Here is a 22,535-nt window from a genome sequence, read left to right as displayed (position 1 = left end):
GCCTTATATGTTTAACAGCTACTCCAAAGAGAGATTTTCCCATTATTGATCCTAGTAGAGAACTTAGGAGGTGGAGCATGAATCGTCCCCATATCAGTCCAAGATTCATTCGATTGCTTACGTTTTCTGCTTTTCTTACCCTTCTCCTATGGGAGCTGGCCTATGCCGATCCTCCTTATAGCTTTTGCCCTAACACAAGTGCTGACTATATAGACGACAGTCCATTTAAAAATAACCTTGACGAACTCCTGATCTCTTTATCCTCAAAAGCTTCTTCTTCCAAATTCTATAATACCTCCACAGGAAATGATACGGATAGAGTTTATGGTGTACACATGTGCCTCGACTATGTCACAAATGAAAACTGCGGGAAATGCATAGCAACCGCTACAAAAGACATTTTGAAGCTCTGTCCATACACAAGGGAAGCAGTTGTATGGGAGGAGCTATGCCAGCTGCGCTACTCCAACCAAAATTTCTTTGGCCAAGTGAATCTCACAGGAAACAAGCACCAATATAACCCGATGAATCTTTCCCAACCACTACAGTTCAAATATCGATCTGTTGTTAAGGAGACTTTGAATAACCTTACGACGGAGGCAGCAGCTTTCAATCTTTCAGCTAAATTACGGTATGCTACCGGAGAAGTAGACTTTGAGGACAAAACAATATATGCTCTTGTGGAGTGCACAAGAGACTTATCCGGTGATGGCTGTAATTCATGCCTTGAGAGGGCAATTGCAGATGTATTAAACTGCTGCTACTTCTCCATCGGTGCAAGGCTTTTTAGTAGTAGTTGCTTCTTGAGGTATGAGTTCTACAACTTCTATAAATATGGCGCGACATCTTCAATGAATGCCCAAGGATCAGGAAGTAAGTATTCGTCAACACGTACGCCTCTACAGATAATTTCTTCTATTTTTTACTATTCAACGTGATATATATGTAGTCAATTATAAAGAATCGGAAGCGATTGCCTTCAATTAAACGCAGGCGGCGGAAGGAAAATATGGATGATCATTATGGTTGTATCAGCATGCTTGGCGATGGTACTTTTTGCTTCCGGCATTTATTGTCTTGCGAACAAAAAGGCTTGGAAACGTAAGATGCGTATCACTGAGCTTACTTTACAAATTCTACATTCAATTTTATAAAAGTAAAATTCAGGAATTGATGGGTTAAATGTTAGGCATTACATTTATTTAAAATGAAACTTTACAATATTATTTGGTGAATTTGTTTCTACAAAATCTCTTTATATACCAAACATTAATTTTCTTTAATTCGTTACCGGTTCTTTTTTATTCAGGGAAGGAAGAATTTGTTTGTCAGCGAGCAAATAATAGTAATCCAAGTGTCTCACGCTTTCATCACCGCAATTTTCAAGAAAGATATGACCCCCAAGCTCAAGATTTTCCCTATATTGAGTTGTCATCAATACAAGCTGCTACTGATAACTTCTCCGATTCAAATAAGCTTGGGGAGGGTGGTTTTGGTCCTGTCTACAAGGTAATAAAAGTCGTTATAGGAAGTAAAAGAAAGAATAGGAATGAAGATGGTGAGGAGTACGACCGTCTCAAATTAAGCATTGGCCTTTTTCTTTTTCTTTTTCTTTTTCTTTTTTTAAATATATTTATTTATTTATTTTTTAATTTAAATATATGTTGATCGGAAAAATTAAGCAAATTATCTTTTGTAGGGTTTACTAAGTGATGGAAAGGAAGTAGCGGTTAAGAGGCTATCCTTCGGTTCCGAGCAGGGTTCAGAGGAATTTATAAATGAGGTTCTACTTATAATGAAGCTTCAACACAAAAATCTTGTCAAGCTTCTTGGTTTTTGCGTAGAGGGAGACGAAAGGCTGCTTGTTTATGAATTCATGCCCAACAACAGCCTAGATGTCTTTCTCTTTGGTAAGTTAATTTCCCGAATCCCCATGCATTCTTTTTTTTTTTCTTTCTTTAATGGGTGCTCGAATCAGCTTTGTACGTATATAATAATACAGATCGAAGCAGATGTGCACAACTCAGTTGGAGCAGACGACTTAATATAATAGATGGAATTGCAAGGGGAATTCTTTATCTTCACCAGGATTCACGACTTAGAATAATTCATAGGGACCTAAAACCTAGTAATGTCTTACTGGACTATGACATGAATCCCAAGATCTCAGACTTTGGAATGGCAAGGATCTTTGAAGGAAGCGAAGGCGAAGCTAATAATAGTACTGCTCAAATTGCTGGGACCTAGTGAGTACAGTACTGTACTTTTCTTTATTTTCGATTCCATTCCCTCAGATAATTAATGGAAATTTTATAATGATTTCTCTTTCAGAAATTATTTCATCCCATGAAATACATGCATTCTGATTACATTATTTATGCAGAAATGTGGTAGAATCTCTTTTGGTCTCTTACAAATTGCATTCTTATAAATTCTGCATGCTTACCAAATCATGTTTTGGGAACCTTAATTTAGTTATTTATAATTATTGCGTGTATTAACGTCGCTTTTATTTTATTTTTTTTGTTTTTATGTATTATTTTTCATCAGCGGGTACATGGCTCCGGAGTATGCAATGGATGGACTATATTCCATTAAGTCCGATGTGTTTAGCTTTGGTGTACTCTTGATTGAGATCATGTCTGGGATAAGAAATGCTGGCTTCCATCGATCAAAACGTGCTCCTAGCCTCCTAGCATATGTAAGTTGTTTTTTTTTTTCTATGGATATATAATTAGTAAAGACTGCATGACGAAGTTAATTATTATATTGGGGTAAAAAAAAAATTCTAAGCGGACTACATGATGGTGCAGGCATGGCAACTATGGAATGAAGGAAAAGCGATGGAATTGCTGGATCCTTTATTGATTGACTCATGCTGTGCAGATGAATTTTTAAGATACATTCATGTCGGATTGCTATGTGTTGAAGAAGATGCAAATTATAGGCCAACCATGTCATCTGTTGTTGCGACGTTGAAGAGTGAACCTGGAACTCTTTGCCAACCTGAGCGACCTGCCTTTTGTGTGGGCAGATTCATTGATCTCGACGAAGCAGATCCCGACAATCTCTCTTTCAATGGCTTGTCGATTTCCAATATTGGGCCACGGTGATCGATGGAGCACTGAGTGGATCCTCTGAAACTTCATGTCTCTTTCTTTAATTGGTGTAGATGAACTAGACAGCAATGCAACCATGTATTTGACTATTTCCTAGTAATTCACGGCCTATATCTGTATGCACGTGATTTTTGTCTGCTCCTAGTTGTAACTTGTCAACATAGTGATTAATTTCAACCTTGTTCCATTGTATTTTCCATGGATTTCCGGATAGGATTCTCTGTATTTCCAATTCAATTGTCAATTTTAGTGCCAGTGGGTAAATTTGAACACGGTATAGATCTTAATTAAATCGATTTTGTCAATTTCAGAAAATGATTTGGACATATGATTGACTGACTTCAATTTCTTTTGTTTTCCACAACTTGAGATTTCAAAGGATAGATCAATATCTCAAAGCAGTGCAATTGCCGGTATTTCAACTCCATATCTCAAACTCAAAGGATAGAATATTTCAACTTGATATTTCTGTCTGTACAGAGCCGAACTTCTGTTCTATCTTCATTTATGGCGAGGATTCTCAGGACCTTACTGTTTAAAGCTGTATGTTTGTGCCGGACGTTGCTACGTCACAGAAGATGGGTAGAAATCTTCCACCGATAGTTCATTTCTTTTTATTATTCAGTTTTTCTTTTACCATTTTTATTAAAATATTTTTAAAAAATAAAAAAATCACATATTCATTTAAAAACATTTACTTAATCACTAAATTGAAAAAATAAAAAATTTAAAATTTTAAAAAATTTTCAAAAGAAATTCGGTACAAAATTTCTGAAGCAATAGTGTTTTCCTATATAATAATTAGTACATTTGTCTTCCAGGTTTGGGTGTTGACACATATTCAACACTTTTCAATATTTTTCACTATTATTTATTAATTTATTATTACTTTTCACTTACTTTTTATTACTATTTATTACCTTTTACTACTATTCAATATCTTATTATTATTATTTATTTACTTTTTCATTACTATTCACAACATATTCCAACACTTCTCAACACCCAAACTATAAATTAAAGTCTCAGTTCTTGAAGGCCCTTACCGCTTGCCACCATAGTTTAAAGTCAGATGATGCTTTGTCCGCCATTTGTATCCTGCCTTCGAGGTTTCCCTCTCTTCTTCTGGGCAAGCCTGAACATTGCCACTTGCTCATTGTGGTCACATTTTCAATCCTTTGTTCATCTATCAACTATCGTTGAGCTTTGGTATCTTGCTGGTTCATCAGCCTATAGGCTAGGCCTACTTTTTCCCTCATCTCTTCGCCATTAATACTTGGTCCAAATTGAAGGTGGATGCAAAGTGTTTGATAAAATTACTCAGTCACTGTGAGAGTGCCAAGAGTAGTGGTCTCAGTCGAAATTGGATTTCCCTAAATCCAATGAACTCCAACTCTGACTGAAAAACCAGTTGGATTCGGAATCGGAGTATAAAGTCGAAGTCAGAGTTAGTCTAACAACACTTCTGACTCCAACTTGGACTGAAGAATTAAAAAACAAAAAATCTGACTTTGATTCCATTTTGTTGAAGAAGCATTCAGAGCCGAATTTTTAAATTTTTGTTCAACTCTAACTGAGAGTCCTCTCTTTGACATTTATAAAGTATGTTACAACATTCAAATACAATTACAAGTTGTATTGAAGTGTTGAAAATCATACAGGCAATATGCTTCCCATGTATAGATCAGTAGGCGTATCTGCGATGGAATCCGTGATTATGGGAGTGTCGTTGAGCCTGATTTGTCTGGGTTAATACAAATTGTGTGCCTTTGCGGCCTATATTTCCATCAGTGGGTTTTGACACAATTTATTTAGTGTTCATACAAAATCTGTATATTTTTGTATGATCATTGCTAAAATTTTAAGTTTTAAAACTGAATCTTTTGTAGTTTGATCAAAGTATAAGATGATTATTGCGAATTTGGTTTGCGGTTGCCTGGTTGGGTAAATATTGATAACTTTCCTCCACGGAATTGACCGGCCTGTACTCGCCAATAACAAGATGCTGATATCCGAAAGAAATTTAATACTTAAAATTAGGGGATATTTCATATGGTTGGATCTAGTTTTGCACAATTTTTTAAACCGAATTAGTTATATCGGTTTTGTATTTTTAAAATTTAATTTTGTATCGATTACCCTTTTAAACCGATATTCCTAGTTTTAGTATAACTATATTATTATAATTTATAATGATTTAATATAGTATTAATATTACTATATAAAAGTAATTTAATATTAATAAGTTATAGTGATTTAATATAATATTAGTATCAATATACATTACCAATTAATTAAAGCGAAATGTAATTATTATACTAATATATATTAGTATTACTAATGTATTATGTATTTATCAAAATGATTCAAAGAAATATGTTGAGAATTTATTAAGCCTAAAAATGTAATTAATATATATATTTTATATTAATAACATATGATCAAACAAATGTTTATGTTTAATATTATAATTTTATGTTATAAATTATAATATAAAATTATTTCATATATAATTATATATACTATATATAAAAATGATATATATAATATTTTATATAATATTAAAAATTAATTATATGTATAAACATAAACCAGTTTCGATTCGGTCTAGTCTCGTAAATCTTAAAACTAGAACCGGACCGATTATATTTGGTTTGTGGAATCATGGAACTGATCCCGAGCCGAACCAATCCAAAGGTCTGGGCTGTTTTCTAATTTAAACTTTCATCCCTATTTAAAACACTGGATTTGAAAACCTTTCCTCTCTTCTAGGGTGCTTTTTTTGTCTCTCCACTTGGTATAACCCTCTCATGCCCCTTGTCCGGCAACGTGTCCATCGGTTTTTTTTTTTTTTTTTCGTCCATAGCACCGAGATGCATCAATTTGTTGCCTTTCGACCCCCTACAAATTCAATGTGTCCCACTACCAAATTCTCCAACCACCGATCTATTGATTGACAAAAGAAAACCGACCAAAAGAGCAGTGCGTATGTCTCACGCACAGCTCACATTGCAATTGAGTCTCACGAATTGCAGTTTCATGATGAGTCTGCAATTTTGGATATCTTAGATCTGACTTTCACCTTTTCTTCTAGAGTGACGCGTGACCTACATACGCCTCTAGAGCTAGTGTTGGTCATTTGCCTGAAAATCGACTCATCTTCCGGTTGCTAATTTTTTATGTTTCTGCTTTTCCTAACCAATGATCCAGATAAAGTGATTGCAAAAGCCTCATTTAGCCAGTTTAGACTAGTAAAATGCAGCACACAGCGTACAATCCACTGTGATTTCTAGTTGTAGTTTTATGGTTTATTTATCAAATTATGTAAAAATCACTTTAAACGACTTTCCTTTTATGGGAAATGGGTGGGAGCCAAGTCTTTGGCTTCGAAGCTCTCTGTTTTATTTCTCTTGTATTATATGTGTTGGTTTTAGGATGATTGTTAGGGGCTCCCATATAGCCTATTGAATCTTGTATTTTATAAGTGCTTAATCTATCTATGAAATGCTTGCTTGTATAAAAGAAAAAAAAAATTATTTGATGATTTTATTAAACAATTAATTGTCAAGACATTTTTTTATTTAATATAAAAAAAAATATTGAACTATTTTACATGAAATGTCAGTTACTTGTTAGAGCATCCCCATCCGGCCCCGCATTAGTCCCGTATCTCTATATTTTGAGGTAATTTTTAGGGTTTTTACATAAAACCCTTCTCCATCCAGATCCCCAAATTGCGGTCCAATTTTAGGGGCGCTACAGTAAATCCCCATATATGGGGATCAACTGTACATCCGCATCCCATCTTCACCCCAACGGTTTTGGAGCTCGACCTGCGACTTCTTCTCCCTCCCCTCCCCGGAACGCAGCACCTGCACCCCTCCTTGCCTAAATCGAAGGTGAATCTCCACAAATATTGCCCCGATTTGTGGTTTTTGCATTTGGATCTTTGGTTTCCCATTGTTGCATGTATTTGAAATTTTTTTTCCCTCTCGGTTGGTTCCTGTGTTGATTTCGGCGTTGGTGTTATGGTTTTGTGCCTCCTGTGTTTCTATCGGCGTTCCTGTTGTGTTTTTCTGATGGGAATGTTTCTATCGGCATACCATGTGAGTGTTTCTTGTCTCTATAACCGAGCATTTTGGCTTCAAAATCCGAAAGGCACCTGTATAATTTTCTTGCAGATTTTTAGACTCAATGTGTATATAAATGTGCTCTGTTGTTTTTCCTATCGTCCGTGGAGTTTAAGGATGAAGAACGGTGGTAAGGGCTTTCTCCTTCTCTGCTTCTCATGATCACACACACATTCCTTTTTGTTATTTTCCACTTCCATAAATTTTCTTGTGCTGTGAGTTTCAAATGTACAGTCCTGGAAATGTAAGAATTTATCATATTATTGCTGTGATTTTAGGTCTGTGCCGATGTTGGGATTTGGGGATTTGAGGATGCTATAAATTGTCATTTGGGTAACTGCCGATTTGGGGATTTCTCCATTGCTTTTGTGTGATGTTTGGTCACTGCTGATTTTGGTTATTGGTGGGTTTTCTCCTACATTTTGTGTCATTTTGTAATAGCTTGGGGTTAGTTTAAGCTTGTGGTGCTCCTCTTGAAACTTTGCATCAGACATTGAAATGAGGTTAATTGTAACCTTTTAGCATTGGTTGGCTGACATTGAACTACTTAAGTTTCTACCTATGGAAATGAAATCCTAGTGCTCGAATTATTGTGCTTTGCTTTTCTAGTTCAGAGGAATCTGTTTATTATTTGGAGAGATGGAAATGTCAGCCATTTCCATGATGATTTTTCTTTGCCTCGTGACATCTGTTGTGCTATCTCAATCTTTACCTTTTTTTTTTTTAGGCATCTGTGCTTTGGTATGTGCTATAGATACTTTATTCTTTCATTACTTGATGGAGTTCATTGAACTTTTTTTTTCTTACAAAGTAATCTGAGTATTGATAACTCCTTGATTAATTCCTTTTATGCCTTTTCGACTTCTAATTTTGTTTCTCTAGTATTTTCTCTAGATCTATCATGTGTTAACTCTAGTATCATTTTTTATCTCAACTCTATTCCATGTAAATACAAAGAATCCGGGACTGTACTTTTCAATGTTTATATCTATTGAGTTTTGTATTAATAAACCGAAAGGCATTTGGGTTATATATATATATATATATACACACATGTTTTCATTAGACCACTAATTTGAGAACCCCCTTTAACAATCATATTATCTAGCTGAGACTTTGATTCCATAAATTAAGTAGATCTTGTTTGGAGAAGTTGTTGGCTAAATTCGTTGCCCCTGCTTTATGCCTTGTTCTATTTCAATGTGAAAATTACAGTTGTAGCATACTATAACTCATCATTTATTTCAGGTATTTTTTATGGAATCTATTTGAAAGGAATAATTGAAATCATATTGTCGAAATCCTAGTGTTTATATTAATTGTAACCAAGCTAATAGACTTGATTATTAAAAATGATATATCTCATGTCTTGAATCAATTAAAGAGGACAAATTAATTCAGGAAAAATAAAAAAGTAAATATCTCTTCTCTTTTATTAACACATAACCATGATTATGCAGTTACCTGCCACTTGCCATTATCTTTTGCATAGAAGATAAACCGAGTCTTCCGGTATCATTTATTCTCTGGACGAAGTACGGCTTGTAAGACTCTACCTCATTTAGAATACAGAGAAATAGGGAACGACTCATCCGAAATCTTATTCAAAATAGATTCGAGGGATATACTGAATTTTCTGCAAAATAATCACGAAATAGGCGCTCGTGCCCTTGAATATGATCACGCCGAATAAACTTGCGACGTTGGCGATTGTCACGATGCCTCAATGACTGTCTATTGGCCTCCTCATTAAGAACAACATCGCTATCATCTTTAGAGGATACGTATGTCAACATTTTGCGAAAGAAGGTACGAGCCATTTGATGAAAGAAGTGGGAGATTAGGGGAGACTATTGAATTTCGCTTCTATAGATCAAATAAAAGAAGAGTTTGTAAGAATGTGAATGTTAGCAATATGCGTATTTATAGAGGAAAAAATTATCGTTACATATAGGGCAAAAAATGTTACTGTTTGAGAGAAGACAAAAAAAGTTACCATTGAAGAAAAGACAAAAAATGTTACCGCTAGAGAAAAGACAAAAAATATTACCGTTGTAGAAATGACAAAGAATATTACCGTTAATATTAAATGAGTGGAAATTTAATATTCAATACGTGACTAGGTATTAACATTAGAAAAACGGATAAAGAGTACTAAATAAAAAAATTTGGCCATCACGTTAGAAAATGCACTAATTAAAAAAAAAATTACTATTTTTATAATACGATTTTTGGTTTAAAAAAAATACTATATTGGATAGTCAAAATCGTATAAATATTTAATAGAAAGTGATATTTGAAAAAAAGATAATAAGACAAAAGAATTAGTAATTAAGATTATAAATAGAAGAGAGAGAAAAAGATAATAAAAAAAGAATAGAGAAATATTATTTAATAGAATAGAGATAGGGATAGAGAATGAGATGTAGGAAATTTTTAGAAGATGAATAAAATTTAAAAATATATTTAAAAAAATATAATTTTGAGTTAAATTATAAGAATAAAGATAAGGATTCGGATGAAAATGCTTTTAGTCGCCTTTCTCCAAATTCACACGCAAAACGCAAAAGATATGAGGCCGCAAGATTGTGTGGATACGAAAAATACTAAAAATTGTTTATTAGGTATATTATTTTCCCGCCATTATTCTAGTTATGGTGATTAACAATGATTTAATCTTTTTTATTTTCTATTATCAAGCATAATCATATCAACGCAATAAAATAATATTGGGTAGTTTCTAAAATTACTCTACCTGATATGGTACTAATAATCTTTCGGACTATAATAATTCAGACTCCATTTAGATATTAAGAGTATTTTATATCATTTGTAAATAATAAAAAAGTAGTTTATAAATAATATATTAATAGTGATTTATTTATAAATAATAACAAAATAATATGAAAATATCTTAAAACAATTATTCTCCCTGACAAATTCATAAAAAAAAAAAACAGTAATACTGATGCTGTTCCATCAACATCATACATTCTTCAATTAGCAAGAATATTCACGGAATGTTCTGGATGTGATATCTTCACTCGATCGGAACGGTCAAAGACGCTAAGCTCGGTCAAATATGCCAATTCTCGTAAAGCCATTAATGTTAGCTAAGATAATCGATGAAAGTGCTGGTCGTACTCAACACCCAGAAAACTAATGGTCTTCGATCTGTCACCATCACCATCGGGAAAAGTCAGTCCTAAAATTTGTGTCCTCAATATCCAACTTGAGGGCGGAAGTTTCTGTGTAATGAGGCTATTATATCATGGTGTTCTCAATGGAAGAAACGTCGAGCATGCAGACGTGAAGTATTCTGATACCCTGATATGTGCTTTAATCTCCACTGCCTTTTTTTGCTAAACTATTCATCCTATCCAGTGTGCTGCCATCATATTCGGAAGATGGAGAAAGAATATGTACACTCATTCATGGCTTTTTTTATTGTACCACTTTTGATGCGTCCTCATATCCTTGCTGGTGGAGATTCCCTTCTCTCAACCTTTTGTGAGGATAATATCGAAAACTACGCACTTAACAGCCCATTTGAAAACAACCTCAAGCTACTTCTCAAGTCTTTGCCAGCTTCGGCCAGTACTTGGGCGACAGGTTTCAACAACACCTTTGTTGGAGAGGGCCGAGACAGAGTCTATGGACAAGCGCTTTGTAGAGGGGACGTCAACTCTACAGTGTGTCGGATTTGTATAGAGAATGCAAGCCAGGAAATCTTGAAGCAATGCAAAACAGAAGCTGCGATTATATGGTTTGACCGCTGTCAAGTTCGCTACTCCTTCCAGAATTTCTCTTTCTTCATGGTTTATACCGGAAAGTATCCAAATCAGACCAAACTGGAGAAGAACGTATCAAATCCTGTTCATTTTGTTCAAGTTTTAACGTACTTGATGAAAAACATCGCAAACGAGACTGCGTTTGATCCCTCTACACGCATGTTCGCAACTGGTGAAATTAAATTCTCGAGGAAGAAAACAATCTATGGTCTTGTCCAATGTACTAGGGACATGGCACAACAAGACTGTTATAGTTGTTTTGATTATGCCTTTAAAGATCTTCAGGCATGCTGCTCTTCTAGAGAAGGTGGTTTTGTCGTTTCTAGGAATTGTAATGTGAGGTTTCAGCTGTACCGTTTCTACAACGTCTCAGGTTGGTGTTAACCTACCCAGCTTCCAACGGTAAGCACATAAGATCTTTGATTAGTTTTTCTGTCCATATATGCTTTAGGATAGATTGGTTCCACCCGGGCATAAATATAAGATAATGATGGTCTTTTCTTCTCCTCGTTTCATTATTATTATTATTCTTCTTATTATAGGGCTAGGCCTAACTATATAATTATACACCGCTTGCTTTTATTACTATAGTTCGTGAGGAAAGGCTAAATTCAACCTAAAGTTTGCAGATGTAATTAAACCATATAACCTGGTCTCACAGTGAACTTCACCCAGAAAAATATGTAGTCATAAAAAAGCTGTCAAAATTCTAAAACCAAAAAAGTAATCGTGGTAAATAGAACTTGAAGGCAGTTCTTTTTGTCCAAAAACAGAGGATAAATGGAAGATTTGGATGGTTGTGATCGTTTCGTGTATACCACTCTCAGTATTAGCAATAATCGTTGGGTTTTGGGCTTCTTATCATGGGCGGAAGAAGAGAACCGAAAGAGGTAAATTATGTAAATGACTAACCATCGCAAAGTTTGTTCAATTTGCATCCCGAGAAGGAGATTAATTTAATGTTTCTTTGCAGACGATGACAGAAGCCAGAACGCACTGGTACATGAGTTGGCTTGGCCCACGGGAGTCGACATTACAGAAGAGGGTGAATTGGTTAGCTCTGAAGAACTGCCCTTCATGAAACTATCGACACTAATGGCAGCTACAGATAACTTTTCAGATTCAAATAAGCTGGGAATTGGTGGATTTGGCACTGTATACAAGGTAACATCAACTTCTCTGTTTAAAGTGGCTCCAGTGTTGCTTCACCGTCCCGAATTTATTCCTGATTCTGGATAATTTCTTAGGGTGTGCTTGCAGATGGTAACACAGTAGCAGTTAAAAGGTTGTCGAGGAAGTCATGGCAAGGCTTGGAGGAATTTAAAAATGAGCTCATGGTTATTGCAAAACTTCAGCACAGAAACCTGGTGAAGCTCTTGGGATGTGCAATGGAGGGCCATGAAAAGCTGCTTGTTTACGAATTCATGCCCAATAGAAGCCTTGATTTATTTATATTTGGTTTGTTCCTTCAAACTTCGGCTCATTAGCTTGGTTATATTCCGAATTCATCTAAGATATATGAACAAATGGCCTTCAAACGTGTTTTCAGATTCGATAAAACGCAGTCAGCTTGACTGGAAGACATGCTACGATATTATTGTTGGTATTGCGAGAGGACTTCTTTATCTTCACGAGGAGTCCAGGCTTAAAATCATTCACAGGGATCTAAAGCCCAACAACGTATTATTGGACCATGAAATGGTTGTTAAAATATCAGATTTTGGCATGGCGAGGATCTTTGGTGAGGATCAGAACACTGCTAACACTAGGAGAGTCGTTGGAACATAGTGAGTCTACTTCTTTTCTTTCTTCTGGAATATATTTCCCAAGTTCTTTTTAGTATTCAATTCAGAAGAAAACACGGTAATGCTATGCTTGAACACAGCGGATACATGGCTCCTGAGTATGCAATGGAGGGGCTGTTTTCTGTAAAATCTGATGTTTTCAGTTTCGGCGTCATCTTGCTTGAGATTATTAGCGGGAGGAAAAATAGCGGCTTCTACCTGACAGGGCAGGCCCAGACACTCCTTGCATACGTAAGTTTTTTTTTTATTGTCTGCTAAAACAGAATATAGTTTAGTTTAGTTAGTTAAAAATGGATGCTTACATCATTATCAGTTTTGTTAGGATTGACTGGAGATAGTATTTATGCACATAATCAAGTTTATGTTTGTATTGACAGGCTTGGAAACTTTGGAATGAAGGGAAAGAAATGGAATTTGTGGACCCTTTGTTGATAGAGTCCTGCATGATTACACAAATATTGAAATGCATGCATATCGGGCTATTGTGTGTGCAGGAGGATCCAGCAGATAGACCCACCATATCAAAGGTGGTAGTTCTACTGGGGAAGGAATCAATACCTCTTCCCAAACCAAAACAACCTGCACTTTCTGTGGGTAGAGTCATTCAGACTGATCGTTTTCTCATAGCAAATCCTTCTGTAAATGATCTTACGGGTTCCATTCTTGCACCAAGATGAATACTGGCAACGTTTCTTCTAACACGTTTGCAAGCTGAAAATCTGTCATAATTTTTATATCATAGGAAGTGGGACATCTTGTGCTTTCTACTCCACACGGAGAAAGATATTACAACGAGCTTACAGGGCTGCTATTTATATTACAGGGCTCAATTCTGCTGCTATTTATATTATTAGTTTTCTGTAGGCCCGTTCCCTTTTGAAGCTGGGCTGTTCGTTCAAACATATGGAGCCCATTGATGAATTGTGGCACCTTCTAACAAAAGAACAAGGGAGGCGGGCCCAATAACAAACAGCCCACTGTATTTTTTGAGCCTATGTCGATTATCAAGATTTTGATTCTCTGGACTTCGAAATCTGAGCTATAAATAATAAATATAGGGTAAATCTGAAGTTTAGAGTTCTGTTAGTTGAAGATTAATGCGCGAATCCATCACTTACACGTATAGAAAAAGCTGAAATAGAAATATTATTATGCGGTAGGTTTCTATAATATCAGCGGTATGTTTATTGCGTCTATAATTTAAGCCCGTCCATTTAACTACTTATTTGTTTATTTTTTATTTTTTGCCGAAGTCCATTTAACTACTTCATCATTGATATTCGCATTTCCAATACACATAAATTAAATATGTACGAACACATCGATCTATGTATTCTAGGCAGTATGCAATTTTAGGAACAATAGGAGAAGTAAATATAAATAGAATCAATCTACACGATACAAGACTTATGTAAAAGTGTAATGCTACTCGTCATCTCAATTTTCATCATCTCATAATGTTGTATTAGATGATTGGAGATTATTTATTTTATTTCACTTGTGAACATATAATCTAATACCAGAAAATGAATGATTAATATCATCTAATACCACATATGAGACATCATCTCATGATGTGGTATTAGATGATTGGAGACTATTTATTATATTTTACTTATAAATATATCATCTAATATCACATTACAAGATGATGAGAAAATAAATGATAAATAATTTTTTTCTATTTAAAATTCAGTAATGTGCTTGCATCCATGAGATTGGATAAATTTATTTCAAATGGTGACAAAAAAAAGTGTGGCAGATGTACAAGAATACAAATACAATACAAGTAATCCCAAATCCAACGAGTCATGGAAAGAGATAAAAATGAGAGAATCTGGATATTTCCTTTATTTATATATATATATATGCTTCTAAACATGAGACTGTCATTTTATATATATATATACACAATTTGGCTGTAGTTACATGGCTCCATAGTATGCTATGGAACGAATGTATTCCATTAAGTCTGACGTATTTAGCTTTAGAGTACTCTTAATTGAGAATGTAACTGGGATAATAAATGATGGCTTCCATAGAACAAAACGTGCTCCTAGCCTCGTTGCATTTGCAAGTGATTTTCTTTTTGCCAGTTATTATATGGACGTTAAAACTTGTCTAAACTTATGCATTAAATATTAACGGTGCAGGCATGGACACTTTAGAATGAAGGAAATCATATTTTGGAGTTGATGGATCCTTTGTTGCACGAGTCGTGCAACCTGGACGAATTTATAAGACACTTGCATATTGGATTATTGTGTGTTCAAGAAGATGCAAATGAAAGGCCAACCATGTCATCTGTCGTTGTAATGTTGAAAAGTGACACTACAATGTCTCTTTCCAAACCTCAACGACCTGCATTTTCACTGGGCAGATTTACTGATCACTACGAAACAAGTAGTCCAAGCTTTCTCTCCATCAATGGCTTGTCGATTTCCAATATTGGGCCACGTTGATTGATGAAGCGCTACAAGTGGATTTGGAACTTCATTAATGCCTTGTCTTTGCGCTTGGGGCAATGACGCAACGAGTAAGGTTCTAACCGAGACGCGTCTATTACTGGTTGAAAACTATTTCCAAACCCCCTCTTCGGCCTGGGTTCAACATTGGCCGTCGAGAATTTCTGGAAGGGCTCCCCTTGGGATAAAGCTCTACACATAAAAAAAAAAATAAAAATAAAAAAAAAAAAGAAATAAAAAAGAAAAAAAGAAAAAGAAAAAAAGAAAGGGTACATTGTGTAGTGCACAACAATAAATTAAACATTGTGTTCTCCGATTTTAATAACCACTTAAAATGTATACTATTATTTAATATTTATATAGTTAGGGATCATAATAATAGTAATGCTTCTCGTAATTGACTCTTCAATGTAAAATGTGGCGGATGTTTCATTTGCCATGCCCTATTCTTAAAAATTTATGATTTTATATTCACCTCGAATTGCATAAGAAGATTATCAAAATATCCATTTTTAACTGCCCATTTCATTAAATAAGTAACTCCGATCGAAGACCAAGTACACAGGAAAAAAATATCCTAGCTAGGTCCTAATTAGAACAGGTGATCATAGACTTAATTAATCCCTTATGTTTTTGAGAAATTTCAAATGATAGAAAATATGAAAGCAACGGTTAATTGAAATGGTCAGTTGAGAAACCACTCCGGCTATCTAGATAAAAGGAAAATTGTATTCCTAGTCCGGTCTCGAACTGTACACCTACTGACGTGGCAAAACCGGTCTAAAGATAAGTTGTCTCCATCATTAAATTAGAGCAATGCTACATACAGTCACTTTTGCGTATTCCCTGCGCACTCCACTGATATGATTAGCTGGATTAATTTTTTTTTAATATCCAACCAATCATATCACTGGAGTGCACAAAAGAGTGCACAAAAAGGACTGCACATAGAATTTTTGATTTTACACTACCCCTCCGGTTGGTTTCCATTTTCCACCCCCACTGTGTGCAATTCTTGAGGAGAGAGAGAGAGAGCTCTTCAGATAGGAGAGAGATTGAGAAGAGAGAGACGTGGAGAGCTTAAAAAATGAAGAAATGAGAATCTAAGGAAATGGGAAAATAGTAGAGGTTAGATGAAAATAAAATCTGATCTGCTAGAAATAAAGCTGCTGTGTAACATGACTCTGTCTAAAAATCAGGCTCATACTAGGGCTAGAGTGATATGAGAATTTCAATGGAAAAGTATAAAATATATATTTTTATTTTGTATTTTTTTATATTATTTTTTAAATCTTTTTAAGTATTAAAAAATTTTCCCATAAACTAATTTAAAAATAATTTCTTAATACTTAAGTTAAAAATATGAAAAAAAATTAAATAAAATAAGACTAAGAATAAGCAGCTTTTATAGGATGCATATCGTTTTCCAAAATCATGTCCAGGGAGCGCAAATCAGTACGAAAATCAATAAAAAAAAAAATAAATTGACAAATATAACAAAGAAAAAGATCAGCCAACTAATCATGTTCATTGAATAGCATTGTTTTGTTTATCACTATCGGCATCAGTCATGACAGCTGCTACATTATTGGTTTAATGAATAATTAAATTATAATCTTCTTGCATTTTGATATGTATGATCTAAGAGAAATATGTCAGTAGGGTACTAGCTAGTGGTTTGGTAGTGTTAATTAATGACTTTGAAATTTAATCCATTGGATTTAAGAAAAATATGTCAGAAGGCTACTAGTGGTTATGTAGTGTTAACTGATGACTTTGAAATTTAATCCATTGAAATTGACCGATTGAGATGACCAATAAGAAAATTCTAATTATTAATTAAATAAAAGAATAATTTGCATACTAGATTTATCCTCTTCCCAGATAAGTACTGATTATGATAATTTAGAAATAATACCTCTTGGCTTAGTACTAATGTTGTTAATTCCTTCTTGCTTCGTTAGGCTGGTTTTCGAAAATATATATATATATATATATACATGTGATCCAGGTTGTTCACAAGGTGCATGCCGGTCTTTGCCATTCCATCTCGGCAAAAATGAACAAAGAAATATTGCCATTTCATTCATTCTTAATGAATGAATCATCGTTTTCATTAGGGCTGTACAATATCAACCGACGAAATCGGCCAGCATTAGCATGAATAGGGCGTTGGAGCACAAAATTGGTCGAAATCGATAGAGAACTAGTTGGACGCCAGTAAAAATTTCTTAAAATCGACATCGGCTAATTTAGTACTGGTTTGTTAAACCTGGTTCAAACTGCTGAATCGGCCAATTAAATAAATATATATTTTTTTATATATAGCTTAAATAAAAAGACGTTGTTTTACTTAAATTTAAATAAAACGATGCCGTTTTAAACCTAACGTATATAAAAAAATATAAAAGAAACATTAAACCAAAATCTTTATTTTATATGTAACATATTAAAAAAAACAAAGGCGAATTTCAATTTGAACCCGTCTTCTTACTCCTCCCGTCTTCTTCTCCAGTTTGATCTCTCTCTCTCTCTCTCTAGCGAAGCATCACTCCACTGTTGATCGAGAAACCATCAGGATCGGTACGGTTGGTATTCCTCCTATCCAACGGCTGGTTTGGTTGACCTTCCTCCCAAAATCTTTCCTATTGGTTGGTTTCACTTGGATTTGGATGGGTCTATCTATTTCAATATTAAAAAATATTATTAAAAAAAGTTTTATTTTCATGCAGATGATATATTTTTTATTATTAATATAGCATATTTTGATTTGTAAGATTTTTTTAAAATTGTTATTTTCTAATAGGTATAAAGGTCTTTCACGCCACTAATATGACATAATTTAATTTTTTAAAAAAATTACAAATTAAATATCCCATGCAAATGGTGTAAAAGGTGTGACGGTATGGATAGTGTATCCTCCGCATAAGTATAAAAGTCTTGATAGATTTTATTCTACAAAAAATACTGCACAAAAAGGTTTGGAAATTGTCAACGTTTGATATGGTCAACTTGCTTGCAAGTAAAATGACTCAAATTTAAATCTTGTAAATAGTATAGACAACGTATCTTCCACATCTATATAAAAAACTTAAGAACTGATTCATCTATTAAGATATTTAACACAAAAGAACTTACAAACCGACAAAGTCTAGTTTCATACATTTGACTATAAAACAAATATGACATATAACATTAGTTCACGCCCATTTATTTAACATCGGTTTGCAATGCTAGTTTTCTTCGAATCTTTTGACGAAGTACATGTATCTTCAAGTAGAATTGTCAAAAAAGTAAGCTCCGTTAGGTGATTTGAAACTCTCAAACAATTAGCTTAATTTGTTTTTGCAAATGAGATGAATTGAGTTGAGATTAAAATTAAAAAATTGAGTAAAATATTATTAGAATATCTTTTTTTAATATTATTTTTGTTTTAAAATTTGAAAAAAATTGAATTGTTTATTTTATTTTATGTGAAAATTTAAAAAAATTATAATGATTAAATGAAATAAAATATGTTAGGGAAAAAGAGCTCGAGCCCAGTGGCCCGAACCCAGGATCCAAGAACCCCAGAGCCAAGGATGCTAAGGGACCTGCAGCCCAAGATCAAGGCCCACAGATGGAAGGTGGGCGGCCCAAAGGGGGAAGGGACTATGGCCACCATAGCACACCCGCCCTTTCAAGGGGCCCCCGGGCCAGAGCCTAGGGTGGTTGAGAAGCTTGCGGCACACAGGGAGTTCCCCGAAGAGCTTAGGAAGGAACTGAATCCTACCACGGGAGTACATTGACAGGTAACTACCACAGAGCCCAGGTGGTGGCGGGGCATGCTCGGTTGTGAGTGCACCAGGCCATAGACACACCACATTTAATGCCTAACAGGGCAGCGGCACAACAGTGCACTCAGGGGACAACACGATCTCGTCCTAACACTTCATTGGGACAGCAGGGGTGCAACAGGTCTGACCCATGGTACGACTTGACACCCTCGCCAGCTGAGCCCAGGTTGGGTATAAATACCCTGATCTTGTCCATGGAGAGAGGTCTGATAATTTATTTCTCCCCTATTTACTTGCTTCATCAAGAGAGTTCCCAACTAACTTAGACATAGGAGGATTCACGGACTCCTCGGGAGCCCACATTTCTCTTCCTCTTGCAGGTGATAGCTTGGGCCACCCCAGAACTGCTCAGGCCGGGAAACACGATATCAACAGTGGTGCCGTCTATGGGATTTTCTTTTCCATAGAAGTGTGTACTTCGTATGCCAGTAGCAATGTGGTCCCAGACAACATGGTAGGAGGAGAACCGGAACGAAGCGATGGAGGCAAGATTTGTGGAGATGGAAGAGACGATAAAGAGGTTCTCAGAAGAGATGGGAGCGCTACGCTAGGAGAATGAGGCACTATGGAGAACCAACGAAAAATTGGTTGGAGGAGGTGAGCCCAGTAGCAACGAGCACATTGACTCACGACATGACCCTATTAGCACCGCAGCAGATGAGGAGAGACAATGGATGCATGACGAGCTCCAAGAGTAAGGAGATAAGTACGTAGAGATAGCCAAGTAAGTAGGCGTGCCATCCACAGTGGACCAACTACTCGTCAGCACCCATCTACCATATAGTGCAGGAGTCATGGCGGTACCCCTCCCACCAAAATTTAAAGTGCTTAGATGGAGTTGTACAGTGGGTTAAAGACCCCTTGGAAAACCTGGACACATTTAAGGCCCACATGAACTAACATGGCTCCCTGGGGAGGTTGCCTGCCGAGCTTTCCTCTTGACCCTGAAGGGAGCCTCTTGAACCTGGTTCGGGACGCTACCACTCAGGACAGTGGGGAGTTTCGACGACTTGGCATGGCTTTTCATGACACGATTCATGGCAAGCTGGAAAGGAGGCAACCGACCAATTACCTATGGATAGTGAAGTAGAATGATGGCAAAAGCTTGAAGTTGTACTCGGCATGCTTCAACAAGGAATGCATGTCCACGGACAATCAAGATGAAAAGATCACACTAGTGGCCCTACTGGGAGGGGTCTGGCCAAGAAATCTGTTCTTGGAGGAGATAGCACACCGAACTCCCACCACCTTGAGGGAGTTCATGGATCAGGCAGACGGGTTCATTAACGCAAAAGACACTTTTAAGGCCTTGACCACCCTGTGGCAGATCTGAGCGTGGCCGAAAAAAAAAGGAAGCCACAATTGCAAGGAAGGAAAGAAAGGAACACCGAAGACAAAGAAGAAAGGAGAAGCCTTGACCCGGCCTCACGTCAGGCCCCGGGCTCACTCTAATCTAGTTGTCGAAGGGGAAAGAGAGCTAGGTCCACAGAGGGAAGTAGGCCAAGGCACCGCTAGTTGCCAATATTATGAGTAGCACATGACCGATCGGCACAACGTCTCGGACTGCTACACATTGAAAAGAAGACAAGATGAGGAATTGCGGGGCCAAGAGCATCGGTCGGAGGACCGACAAGAGCGGCATGAGGAAGGGCATCAAGGTCCCTGGCGAGAAATAGGCCTGAGAAGGTATGGGATGAGGGGAGAAAACCAGCAAGTAGAGGGACCGATTGATGAGATCCACATGATTGTGGGAGGATATGCCGAATGAGGGACTACTTCATCAGCTAGGAGAGCACATGTGCAAAGGGTGCATTATGAAGAAGTGTTCAACACAAGAAGAGCTCCTATTGGGACCGGATGCCTAGCTGAAGGGGCGCGATAACTTTCAGTGAGAAGGATGAAGAAGGAATTCTCCACCCACACGAAGATGCATTGGTGGTAATGATGCAGGTAGCGAATTTCACTACTCGAAGAATCCTAATCTACAACAAAAGTTCGGCAAACATCCTATTCTAGGAATCATTTATCTGAATGGGGATAAGCTTTGATTGGTTACACTCGGCTCCCGTGCCACTCAAGGGTTTCATGAGAGACATTGTGCAACCAATGGGAGTCATCACCCTATCCATCCTAGCGGGGAGGGTGCCCAGGACCGCGGCCACCATGGTCGATTTCTTGGTGGTCAAAGCTCTTTCCTCATACAACGCGCTACTCGGGTGCCAGACCCTGAAAAGTCTGAGGGCAGTGACCTCTACCTACCACCTTAAAATGAAGTTTTCCACCGACTCGAGTGTGGGGGAAGTCTGTGGCGAGCACGTTCTAGCTCGGGAGTGTGACGCTCAGGAATTGTGACATGAGATCAAGGTAGTCAAGAACATTGAAGAGGCCGCCAAACCACCCTCACCTTTGAACCTGACTGAGTGGGATGGAGAAGTCTGTGATGAAAAGGCTCTATGATAGGCCAAGTCCAACGAACCCTTGGTGCTCATCTCAGTTGACTGTCAGAGACCAAAGCGAATAGTTCGAGTCGGAACGAAGCTAGACCCTGGTTTGAGACAAGCCCTAAAACGCCTCCTCATTGAACACCAAGATGTCTTCGCATAGAGCCACGATGAGATGCTCAGGATAGACAATTGCATCATCGAGCACTAACTCTGTATCGACCCTGCAGCGCAGACTATCAATCAGAAGCAGCAAAGCTTCAGCGCTAAGAAGTATGGGGCAATAGCCGAAGAAGTAGATTGCCTCCTAGTAATTGGGTTCAACTGAGAGGTGCACTATCTAAAATGGCTCTCCAACGTAGTCTTGGTGAAGAAAGCTAGTGGGATGTGGTGAATGTGTGTAAACTTCACGAATCTGAACAAAGCTTACCCGAATGATAGCTTCCCCCTGCCACCCATCAACTTGATTGTGGATTAGACTGCGAGGCACCCCCTCCTCAGCTTTATGGACCCCTATTCTAGGTACAACCAGATTAGGATGAACCTAGCTGACGAGGAGAAAATGACGTTAGTGACAGATCGGGGGCTATACTGCTACACGACCATGTCGTTCGGCCTCGAGAACGTCGGAGCCACCTATCAACAGCTGGTCAATTGAATGTTTAACAATAGATCAGTCAGAACATAGAAGTATACGTGGATGACCTGCTGGTGAAGTGTAAGAATGTCAAGCTGCATCTAGCAGATCTTCGGGAGGCCTTTTTAGTCCTATGGTGATACCAGATGAAGCTCAACTCTACAAAGTGCGCATTCGGATTGGACTCCAAAAAGTTACTAGGACTCATAGTTTTAGAAAGGGGAATTGAGGCAAACCCTAAAAAGGTCAAAACAATAATAGAGATGCTCTCCCCCTGTGACCACCACTAGGTTTAAAGGCTGGCCAGCAGG

General features: G+C 36.8%; 1 long non-coding RNA gene, 1 other non-coding gene and 1 pseudogene across 2 annotated transcripts; all 3 read left to right on the top strand.

The window, feature by feature from the left end:
- The first annotated feature begins 15 nt into the window (after positions 1-15).
- LOC122276769 lies at positions 16-13,921 on the top strand (annotated as a pseudogene).
- LOC122276585 lies at positions 7,153-7,809 on the top strand. Its single transcript, XR_006228898.1, has 2 exons — positions 7,153-7,379; positions 7,528-7,809. It is a non-coding gene; the product is annotated as an uncharacterized LOC122276585 (long non-coding RNA).
- Positions 13,922-15,351: 1,430 nt separating the features above from the next.
- LOC122277840 lies at positions 15,352-15,502 on the top strand. Its single transcript, XR_006229148.1, has one exon. It is a non-coding gene; the product is annotated as a U4 spliceosomal RNA (small nuclear RNA).
- Positions 15,503-22,535: the final 7,033 nt, after the last annotated feature.

The sequence above is a fragment of the Carya illinoinensis genome, chromosome 9, assembly GCF_018687715.1.
Source record: "Carya illinoinensis cultivar Pawnee chromosome 9, C.illinoinensisPawnee_v1, whole genome shotgun sequence".
NCBI classification, from domain to species: domain Eukaryota; kingdom Viridiplantae; phylum Streptophyta; class Magnoliopsida; order Fagales; family Juglandaceae; genus Carya; species Carya illinoinensis.
The sequence above is the reverse complement of the archived record's forward strand: the minus strand, read 5'-3'. Positions and strand labels throughout refer to the sequence as shown.